Here is an 11130-nt window from a genome sequence, read left to right as displayed (position 1 = left end):
GGAGGGAAGGCTTGCAGGGAGCCAACGGCGCTCAGCCCAAGGTTTAGTACTCCAAAGCTAAGGGTGGTGCTATACGTGTGTCTCTCATGGCCAGGTAGGTTCCGAGTGGCATTTGAAAACTGCTCTACAGAGTAGAATAAAGAGAGTGAAAAACTGTAAGGTAGCTTGAAGACTGACTTTAATTACCCACTAATTTTCTAGCTGTGATCCATGAAATACTTGTTGCTGATCCCCAGACAGATGGCTAGTCACATAGGACGGGCTTCTCCTCTTTATTTCCATCTGCTATATTTCATTAAGACAGCTAAAAATAAAAATATCCCTAATGTTATTTTTCCATGTAAGTTACTGCTACAGTGATTTGATGCAACTGTGAATAGAAGAGTTTCCAAGCGACAAGATTTTCTTAATTAATTTGTGATCCTTGGCATGAAAAGTGACTGCGAACCCCTACACTAGACTCATGAGCGCTGCACTTACTTCTAAGTGCTATTTATCTAGAAGAGTCAGTTCAAAACAATTTTTTCTGGTATAAGGGAGAAAAGAGACTGCTGTCTCTTCTGAGCAGTAGTTACCATTTTTAGGTTCTAACCAGTTGTAGATGGCGCCTACGAAAAGGAGATAAAATCACGGAGATCCTTCAGGCACAAAGTCTTCTTTCCCTTTATGTAGTAGGAATATTTCCAGAAAGAGCTTTTCTGTGCAGCCTCTTTTTGGCCAGCCCAGCGCCCAGAAGCCCCCCTGGGGGGAGTGGGTCATTTTTGGGAGGGTATTTGGTTCTGCCTTTCACAGATTTTTTGGCTCTAATGTGTCTCTGTGTGTGTTGAATCTGGGTTCTTGCACACACAGCTCTACCAATTTCAGCGTTTAGCTCCCGATGTACTAAGATGTTCTCCAGGGAAGCTACGGTCCTCTAGCCAGATTGCAATTCCCTTATTTTCCAAAAGGGACAAAAGCCTGAACCATGTAAGTGTTGATAATCTTTTCTAGTCCTTCCATGCCCTTCCCACAAATTATTTCAGAGGGACAGAAACCCTCCCTTATTTCATGATGAAGAAGTTTTAGTGTGGTTTAGAACAAGGAACTGAGGGGTGGCCCAAATGCCCTGAAGTAAGTGCAGAAGCAGGGAGCAGGCAGCCCAGCAGAAGCAGCTGGGTGTGATGAGGAGCTCCAGGGACTTAGCTGACACTTGGTCTCTAGAACTTAAGATGAAATCTGGGACTGATATCTTAGACTTGGGCTATTTTTATTCTTGACTACAGAAGCCATTGCCACAGACCTCCTGAATGGCGATCACAGATGCTCGAAAGAGATAAACACTATTACTTTTACCCTACTTTTAAATGTCTAAAGCAAGCATGCTATTTTAGACAATACAACTCAAAGTGCCACTAGAACTATGTCTTAGTGGCTGCCTACAACACAGGCGAGAACCTTTGTTCTCACCCCTCCTCTATTAGTTGCTTCTGCTTAGAAAAGCAAGCAATTTCCTCACCCTCCTGGCAACATTCCCATGAGGAAATTCCTCCTCCCAAGCCGCAGCCACAGAGCCAGTCGTACAATCCCTCCTTCTCTCGGATCACGCCGCTTTCCTATTTGCTCAGGCTCTTGCTGCTCACCCCACCCCATCACCCCAGAAGAACCTTTGGCTCCATTCTTGTGCCCATTCGTCCTCTTCCAAGAGCAGTTATTTGAGTTCCACCCTAAGATCACACTGACTTAGGCCCCAGTTTAGCAAAGAATTTTATCACATGCTTAAGAGTAATGATCTCAGACCTCTGATCTGTTTTTAGCTTATCAGAAGCGTGGGTGGGTGAAGCCGTCGTCCTCTTATGCACTCCTGGCTCCCATGGAGGTTGGCCGTTGATGAGCAAAGAGTGTATGTGCATAAAATTGAGCAGAAACTCAGATAAGGAGGTCTGCTGAACTGGACTCCATCCAGCATGGTGGCATGTCTTTTAAGACCTAATTATCTTCACACAGCACTGCAGAGGTGTCAGCTCCACGGCTGTGACACACCGCAGGTTATTGGGTGCTCCAACTCACCACTGCTGCATAGCAATTAAACTTTGGGTAGTCTGCGCCTTGCTCAAACTTCGCCTCAGATATTAGAAATCCTGAATAAGGGCTTCAGGATTAATTCTTAAACTTAGGAGCAGAGAATGTGGCTAAGGTTGGCAAAAAGCAATGATTGCCTCCAGTCCAGAAAAAAAAATAATCCTGTAATACTAGAGTCAGTATTTCATTCTGCTTAAACCACAGTGAAGTTGGACACGGTAGCACCTCATTTTCCTGTAGGGCCTCATCAGATCAGTACAAGGCTTAAGGACAACAGCTAAAGCAACAGAAAGACACCACGGATTTCGCTTAGCCACTTATAACCTTTACCTTCAAAGTCTGGCATATTTAATTCAGATCATATAAAAATTCCAGTGGTGAAGGGTGGAGAAAGCTGAATGTTGAATGAAGACTTTTGTTTTCCTGAACAGAGCTGAAATGAAGAAGAAGCTGGGTTGTGATGATCAGATTTCTCCCATAGGTCAGAAGTTCAATGTATCATCGGGTTTCATGTCATGGGGCTGTTCTCTTCCTAATTGCAACCAGCCAGGACTCCGCACGTCAGTGAGATTTTACTCCAGGCTCCTTCCATAAGATATATGTTGTAGTCAAAGTAGTAACTAAATAATTTTAAATGTATTTTTAAGAGTGAATTATTACCTTTCAATTGTACAACACAGCGGAAAATGAGATTAGATGCTGGCTTGCGTTCATATAAAATATAAAAACCAGTATCGTCCCTACAGCAAGTTTATTTTGCACAAATTTAATACAAGCATTAAGCTATGAACCCTTTTGGTAGCTATGATCTCAGATTCAAAGGTATCTGGAACCTCACAGGGCTAGAGGAACCAAACCCCTGAGAAACATGGTCCAAGGGCCCAGGCCCCCACCCCAAAATGTCAGCTGTGGAGGATGGATGAAATAGAGTTGAGCTGAGCTGGTGCAGTAGGTGAGAAGGGGACCTGTGCAAGCAGCACGCTGCAGCACAGGTCCTGAGTGATCCCGCTGCATAACTAAATGAATTATTTATACATCTCAGGGAGAGAAGCTATAGCCACATCTCAAGCTGAAATAAAAAAGAAAAGGAACAGCTTAGCACTTAGCTGATGACTGACTTTTTGAATAATTTAAATTCATCAGAGACATCTATGGTGGACTAGCATGACCTCCTACGGATAGCCGTACATCTGCAGAATTAAATGAGACGGAGCGAGCGTGAGCCGTTTGGCCAGCCAAATCACACACTGAATTATGGCAGAGGAACACGAGCTGTTACATGACGATGATGTGGGGCAATGACTGAGAATCAAGTGGGGGCACCTCACGTTAATCCAGTAGCTAATGAAGGCTAACCTACCAATCCTAAAACAAGTTTACATTGTGTATGTCTTCTGTAGGGCGCCTTTCGGCACATCTCTGCTTTAAGAAACCTCTGTCTCGTAGTGATTAACTCTCAGAGAGGTTTTATCCATCCTACATCCTGGACAGACCATCTCGTGACCTGCAACACACTCTCTCCTTAATAAATCCTCTTCTAAACATTTTCATACTGCAAATAGGGCTTTCACAGGTTTCAGCATACTCTGGTTTCCCATGTTAGGAAGAATGAGGCTTTTGCTGGTGCTGTAGGACAGCTTTGAGATGTAGCTTTGGCGAACAGTGCCAGCCAAGAGGAGCAGGACTGCACAGAAGACTCGTCTGTGTTCCTCGGATGCTATGAATTTCTCTTAAAGCCAAGAAACCTGAAACTGCAGTGGCAAGTCAGACTTCCTCTCGAGATGGAGTCGAGGCAGGCTAATTTTAGTCACTGTGCACTATGCAAATCATCGTTCTGTAGCTGAGTTTATTTTTTAAAGTGCTGACTGCCAAACTTGCTGCAGGGCATAGACTCTTCATATGGGTCTTAAAGAGGTTTGAAACCAGCTCTTTGGTTAGCGGGGCTACATTTCAGATGAAGGGGGTGTGTGCTCCAAGGGGCCCTGCCGACTTTCAGTAGGGAAGGTCTAGATGACCGGTTTAGATCATATATTGACTTTCTAGTTGGCCAGAACTAGCTGTTAGTGGTTTTTTGTAATATGTTTTTTGTTCTACACGTAGTTTTTCTTTTTCCTTGAAAACCCCCTGATAAGCTACACACCACAGGCCCACAGGAGATGATGGGAGTGCTGGTGTCTGGATCACACCCGGTATCTGTAGATAAAGGAAGCAGATCACTACTGGGTTTTAGATTTATTCTCTAACATTTGGCACATTTACACAGTTCACTTTTAACTGGGATTGATCTGACTTCCTAGGAAAGAAGTAATCCTTTAAAAAATTATTATTAGACTGTGATTCATGGCACTCGTTTAAAAGAGGCAGATACGGAGAACGCAGAGCAGCAGAAGCAGGGCAAGATACTCTTACAGGAAGCCCAGGCTTTAGCATGGACAGTAAATTCTTACATTTTTCTGCAATATTAAAAAGATTTAGCATGCAGACTTTCATCTGATAACTTTCATAATGTCTCTATCACGAGTCATACTATGACTGAGTTGTTCTTTGTATTTAAAAGAAACAATTCTCCATTATTTCTTATCGACCTATCATAGATAGTTTCAGAAACTTCCCTTTCTTAACATTAAGAATAACCACTTCCAAGTTTGACGTCTTAACCATAACCTTCGAGGCGTTTACCCATCCAAGCAGGTCTGCCTGGGGCTGAGTTTGGAAAGGACCTTTGAATCCTGAACTTGAAAATGAGGCAGGTGAGTAAAATCAGGAGCTAGTTTTCAGCTGTGACATTATTTTAAAAGGCACTCCTACATTCTGTGGCTGATCCTGAATCTTCAACATAAGTACTTTGGATCTGGGGCTCGAACCCTAGTGAGTGGTCAGAATGTCCTTGAAATCTGCTCTGGGCTCTAGGGGGGACTTGGTGAAAAAGATGTGCGTAGCAGGATCTAATTTAGGTATGGAAGCTGTGAAATATCCCATTGCATTTAGGGCATGGAAAGGGACTGCCACTGTATTGCTCCGAACGCAGGGAGCTGCTGCATTGTGCATTTATTTCCATCTACGTGACCAATCTGCTTGTTTTGTAGGAGTGCAGCAATGCTCAGGCAGAGACACTACCAAGATTAAAATAAATAACTGTAGGGCTGCATATACGACACGTAGCAGCTCCCCAGCCATTGGAAGTGTGGGACTGGGGAAAAAATCTCTTTTCCATTGCAACAGCCTGGGACAATCCAAGCGGAATCCAGCTCCCCTCCTTTGGGGGAAACGTGAGGGAGCCGGGCTGCCGCTGGATGTCACTGGTTCTGCGCAGAGCCCGCGGCAGGGCCCGGGGGGACGCTCACAGGAGAGGGCTCTCGGGGGGCTGAAGGACACCCTTCATGAATATGATTCATCTGCTTAATTCACAGGATCTTCCTAAAAACGTATCTCCCGTGGAAGGGGAGCCGTGTCCCAAATCTAACAGCAGGGAGCAACAGCCTCTGTGGAAATGAATGGTGCGTTTGTGCTGCTGGGCGTTTCACCCGGCCGAGCTGACATGCCACCTTTCAGTGAGGCTAAGCTCTATTTTTGTACATTTTCTCTGTCATTTCATCGCCCCTCAGCTTCATATTAAATCTGACCTTTCCACTGCACTTGACTGGGGAAAGATAATCACTTACTTTGCTTTCTTCAGGGTTATACATCATTGCGTACGGCAGGTAGATAAGTGTATCTGGAAAATACGGTTGCATGTGAGACTAGGCAGGAAAAAATATCTGCGAATAGGTCAGGATCCACTTGAAGACCTGCCAGACCTGCCTGAGCACAAATATATTTTTCAGGCTGGATATTTAACTCCCACTGGCTCCTGTGAAAACTCAGTGATTGCAGAAAATCTTCTTTTGCTTTGAGCAGTGTAGAGAGACTTCAGCTCCCCTTTGCACGCTGCTGCAGAAAGGCCCTGAGCGAGCCCAGTGAGGGTTCTGTGATTTACGGTGTCACAAAGAGTTGGGAAGTTAGGAAGGAAGAAAAGGAATAATTCAGGTTTCATACAGTGGCAAGAGAGGGATCTAAATACACCATTGCGCAACCCTTGGACTGGAACTGAGACTGTGTATTGCACAAAATAAACATCACTCAAAAGGAGTTTAATACCTAAGTGCAGTCATAAGCACCAGGGCTTCCCAGGGGATAATGACAACCTCACACAAACAGCTCTGTTAGAACACCCTTACAGAAACTTCAGGGACCTCTTCTAATTAGTGCAACTACGAATTACATGCATCTAGCATGGATTTGATCTGTTGGCTCCTGAAGATATTAATTGCTGTAACACGGTGACAATTCTGAAATGATGGCAAAACTCATGCAGCAGGAAAGGTGCGGGAACACGGTGTGGCTGCTGTTTGGGTCAAGCAATAAATAGCTTTCTTACAGCTGTGTCTATTTTAGATATCCAGGAGCAGGGTAAAAGAGCCTGCCCTCAGTGTTGCTAAAACTGCTTATTCTTATTGCTCTTTATAGCACCTGGACAGGGTGGCACCCAGAGGTGCCTGGATATTCAGCATGTACCCTCCAACGAGTGGCAGCGGGGACGAGGGTCAGCTGCAGCAAATGCACGGGCAGGGCTCCCGCTGCCTTGGGGTTTGAAACCCCTTAATTAAGGTGAAGAAAACGCCTTGGTGTCACAGCTTGTTCTACTCATTTTACTCGTGTAGAAGCTCTACTTAATGCTGAAGTGATTAAAGAATAAGCTAACTCAATACAGAAGCATCATCCAACAAAAACAAAGGCAGTTTAGCTAAAATTGGATTGAAAATGCTCATTAATTAAGCTAACATAAAATTGCATAGATGTGGGCTTGCTAACACTCTTTTCCCCCTCTTCTTACCTAAATGGGACTAATTATTTCTCTAATTATGATGTAATTGTGTGGCCCTGGGATCATTGATTACAGATGCACTCCCTCATCTCACTGTTTCGTCTGAATCCAGCAGAAGAGAGTGATGTTCTTCTGGGATGTGCTGCTACTCTTTTTGGCTGCAGTCTTGACCTTAAAAAAGAGAGGAAAAGAAAAAAGTGAGTAAGTTGAGCTATTTATAGTTGAGCTAATTATTTTGATGTGATATGACAGCAGTGGAGTCTGTTTTCTCTTCACTCAATTAACGGCAATGGAAAAAAGCATTCAATACCCTTTTAATGGTATTTATTGGCTGCAATACAAACCTTTGCTTAATGTCTTAAGATGCTGGATTTTGCAAGAGAGCAATGGGGGCACAATGCTGCGTTGTGTTTCTGGCTGATGTAGGAGAAGCTGCGATGTGAGGAGCTGAAAGGGGGGGTGCTGTTATTATAGAAAAAAAAAAATCCACTGTTTGGTCGGAAGGCAGCATGCAGCGAGTCTAAACAAGGCACGATGTAAAGTCACACGGGTCAGAGCTCAGGTATATTCTAGGATGCTCGGTGGACAAGGGGTTGAAGTAGCTAAAGCTTTACTACTCACACGTGGGGAAACTGAGGCAGAAGCAAACTAACTTGGCAAAGGGTGCAAAGCAAGTAAATGGCCAGAGAGCGACAATCCTGGTCTGCGGTCTCTGATCCATCCAGAGAAGGTGGGTTTACGCTGTGCTGTTCACTGGCTCTTACCTGCCTTTTTGCTGTTCCCGCGTGCAAATTCTGGGAGTGAGACCTGCTGGGCAGCAAACATGGGCAATGGTGGAGAAGGAAGAGGGGGATGTCTTGGCCGCATTTTTTGTTGACCATTACTGAAGGTTCTGCAACAAAAGCCACCCCTGGGCACCGTGATCTGTTTTCTAGGTCTCTGGGGAAGCTGCTAACAGCAGCTATCCCTGGTCTCTCTTCTGGAGCTAGACAAGAAGCTAGATTTCCATTCTGTAAAATTTTGGGATTAAAAAAATGGAGCAGATCCTTATCTTTAACCAAGACAAAATTTGAAATCCTAAACTTTTGTGAGTTATTTCTCATGGAAAAGCACTTTACTGTTGAAGCCTGGGTCTTGCTCCTCCTCCAAGGGTTATAAAATAGGTTTTCCTCCTTGCTCCCCTTCACCCTCAGGGTGTTCTGCAGTTTGTCCCTCTCCATGACCACAAAACCCCTGCCAGGGGATTTGCCGTGTGTTACAGGGCCTTCTTCACTGTTGCAAGAGAGGAAGAAAAGACCACGCTCTCTCCTCCTTTTAAGGCTTTGATCAGGTCCCTGAAATCTGTGTACTTCTCAGGTTGCTTGTGGTGACCTTTCAGGCTTTCAGAAAGCAGGTGCTGTCTGCGAAGCCTTTACGTGACTGTCGCTTTGTTTTCATTTTATTTATCTTTTTTTAATCATGTGGGTCAGGCAGCTGCAGGTACAGTGCAATATTCATGAGAGGCTCTGATTTATGCAGGCACAAGGCTGTGCAGCAGGATTACAGGGTACTGAATGTTATATGCAGTTTTAATTTCTTTTTATGACCAAAGGATACAGCCAGAGTTTCTCAAATATGGAATTTATGAGAGCCTCATTCATGCAAGTTTTAAAGGGCCCCTGTATCTCTGCCTTGCGAAGCTGCTGTGCAGGACGATGGGGCGAGCAGCCTGCTCGCCCTTTGCCAGTTAAGAACAGTATATATATAAAAACATGGCTGGGGTAATTAGTTTGACACCCAAGTGGCCTCTGCATGTCGAGTCCAAGCACTCCTCCAGTATTTGCACAGCCCAAGCCTTTCTCGGAGTGAGGCACCTATTACAGAGGCACAGAGAAACTCCGTGTGATATTTAGACTCTCAAATCTTCCGAGCAGGGACTCTCTCTGCAGTACAGTGCTGAGGGTTAACCTGAGGGCTTCTAAAAGCTACCATAGTGCAAACTAAATAACAGAGGATATTTGTGGCAAGTCCAGGCATTATTTGGCCCTCCTAACTTCCAGTTCTGTGCTCCACACCAGCGCAACTCGCTCCTGTTCTGACTTAATTTTGCACTTTGTATCCGACCTGCAAGCCCTTCCTCCCGAAAAGGAGCCCCTCTGCTTGTAGGAGGAGCGGGGTGTGTGTGCCTGGCAGCTCACCAGGCACTGCCGTCCACCTGGAATTTGCATTGTAGATTATGAAACAGCCTGGCATAAAATTCAGGGTATTAAATGCAATAGTATGGCCCTGCAACATAATGTGCATGTCTGATGTGGTGAGTTATCCAGCCCTCTCCTGCTTTGAGAGTTACACGTTGAATTACATGTACTTGCATTCCGCACGGCTATTCTGGGGAGCGGGATGATTCTTTGGAAAGTCACCAAAGATTTTGTAGTGGAACTGGAAACATTGGTATACTCAGAAACCAGGTAAAGGGCTCCTGATGGAAGATGCCCCCTAAGCGTTGGTTTAAAACACAGTCTGGCCAGTCTGTGACTGTCTCCAGCCCTGCGGTCCCTGGGCGGGGGGGTGAAGGGACCTGCTCCAGTCTCCATAAGCGCAGGGAGAAGTCGTTCCCAAGCCAGACACCTCAGAACAAGGCTCATGGCATGCTTGGCTCTCCAGGATGGTCAATGCACGGTCCTGCCAGTGAGCCCCAAGTCTTCATCTGATGGACTCTGCTGCTGCAAACGCCTCCGAGTCCGACCTGGACAAGTGGAAAAAGCCCATCCCATCTCCTGCAGCTAGTGTCTTCAGCTTCTATTTCTGCAGAAGGGGAGCTCTCCTTTCCATCTTCCCTCCCTGCCGTGCCATCCAGGAAAACAAAAAGGCACTGCTAACATCTGCTCTTTTCTCCTCCTACACGCAGGCTCTTTCTCGGCTCTCTATTAAACCCCTTCCCACGCAGAGGCGTAGGCAGGCTTATGCACGTACATCTCGGCGTACGATTTTTCCCATCCCTTGGGAGCAACATTTGCAACGGTGACTGGTGAGGGTTTATTTTTGTTCTTTGCTAAGACTTTGGTTAACGGGCTCCTCGGTCTCCAACCGCACCTACTCCGCTAGCGATGAGCCCATACACTGTGTAATGGCAGGGCTGACACAGAAGCTTATGGAGACACTGTGAGTGGGTGGAAGTGGATGCAGCAACGTATGTAGAAATTTCCCATTGCTAAGCTACGCTCAGGTGCATTTACTTCTACCAAGAGGGGTTTCTAAGGAAACAAGGAGCCAATTTCCAGAAAAATAAAGCAGACGTTTCTAGTGAGCAACAAAAGCCATGCTTGCCCTTCAACTTTGATGCGCCGGGATCTGTTCTTTGGTCTCCAGTAAGTGAAAAGTGGCTGATTCTGAACACTGCCATCAGTCTCTGGTCCCCGTCCTGTCCCTGGGGCCCGCGGCTGTGGCAGGGTGCCGAGCCTTCACCGTAAAACGCATGAGCTCTGAGTCACTCCTCCTTCTGGCAAAGAAAACAGGAGAATCCATCTGGGCTTGTTCCATCCCGAAAAACTTGCCATGTTTTGCAATTTGCACATTTTTCTCCTCTGATTGGAATGGGTTGGCTTTTCCCGAAGCTGGCATGACTTTTTGTTGCAACAAGAAAAATCCCCATCAAAATAAATTTTGCAGAAAAGTTTAATCTGAGAGGTTCAAAGCTAAACAATGCCGGCTGCTGCGTGGAAAGCTCTGCAGAAGGATGCTCAGCTTTCTCCCACAGCACTAATCAAGCTCGGTTGCCAGCTTGGTTTGTGTGTACGTTGCATCCTAGCTGGGGCTCTTATGGGGGGAAAGCTGCGCCGCCAACGTGGCAAGGGGAGAGCAGGGGATTGCCCGAAGGGTTCGAATAAAGGCAGAGGTTTGAAGGCACTGGTAGAGGTCGGACTTGCTGCTCTGGTCGCTTCTGGCAAGGCTCAGAGGCAGGTTTTGCGGTGCTGGGGCTCGCGTTGTGCAGACAGGAATGGAGAGCGGCTGACCTCCAGCCCACCCGAGACTTGTCGATCAACGGAAACGGGTGATTTACTGTATCAGAAATAGCAATTATCCTCGGAAACGCAGCAAGATGATTAATTGCACCATGAGGCGTTAATAGTTATGTCAAGAGTACCTACTTCAAAACATCAAAACAGAGACGGTTCTAAGATACAGTGTTATTCTATAAGGGGAAAAATACATTTTCCAGGCTAAGAAAT

This window comes from Phalacrocorax aristotelis, chromosome 16 (genome assembly GCF_949628215.1).
Source record: "Phalacrocorax aristotelis chromosome 16, bGulAri2.1, whole genome shotgun sequence".
Classification (NCBI taxonomy): Eukaryota; Metazoa; Chordata; class Aves; order Suliformes; family Phalacrocoracidae; genus Phalacrocorax; species Phalacrocorax aristotelis.
The sequence above is the reverse complement of the archived record's forward strand: the minus strand, read 5'-3'. Positions refer to the sequence as shown.